The sequence below is a fragment of the Apaloderma vittatum genome, unplaced genomic scaffold (assembly GCF_000703405.1).
Source record: "Apaloderma vittatum isolate BGI_N311 unplaced genomic scaffold, ASM70340v1 scaffold33958, whole genome shotgun sequence".
NCBI lineage: Eukaryota > Metazoa > Chordata > Aves > Trogoniformes > Trogonidae > Apaloderma > Apaloderma vittatum.
In genome coordinates, this window is record NW_009731813.1 from 1 (window position 1) to 225 (window position 225).

Below are 225 nucleotides of genomic sequence, written 5' to 3' on the forward strand. Positions count from 1 at the left end.
CCTATTGGGAATGGTTTGGGGGGGGTCTCCGGTGGTGGGGAAAGGTCTCCAGTGCCAGCGGGGGCGTTACAGTACCGAGGGGAGACCCTCAGGTAACGGGAGGGGATTATTCTCCGGTACGGGACGTGACCCCGCCACCGTCGGTCCACCCGCGTCCCGTACTGGCATGGTAAGGCCTCCGCCCTTGGCACCTCACTGGTTGCATAAGGCTCGTCCCTCACCTCC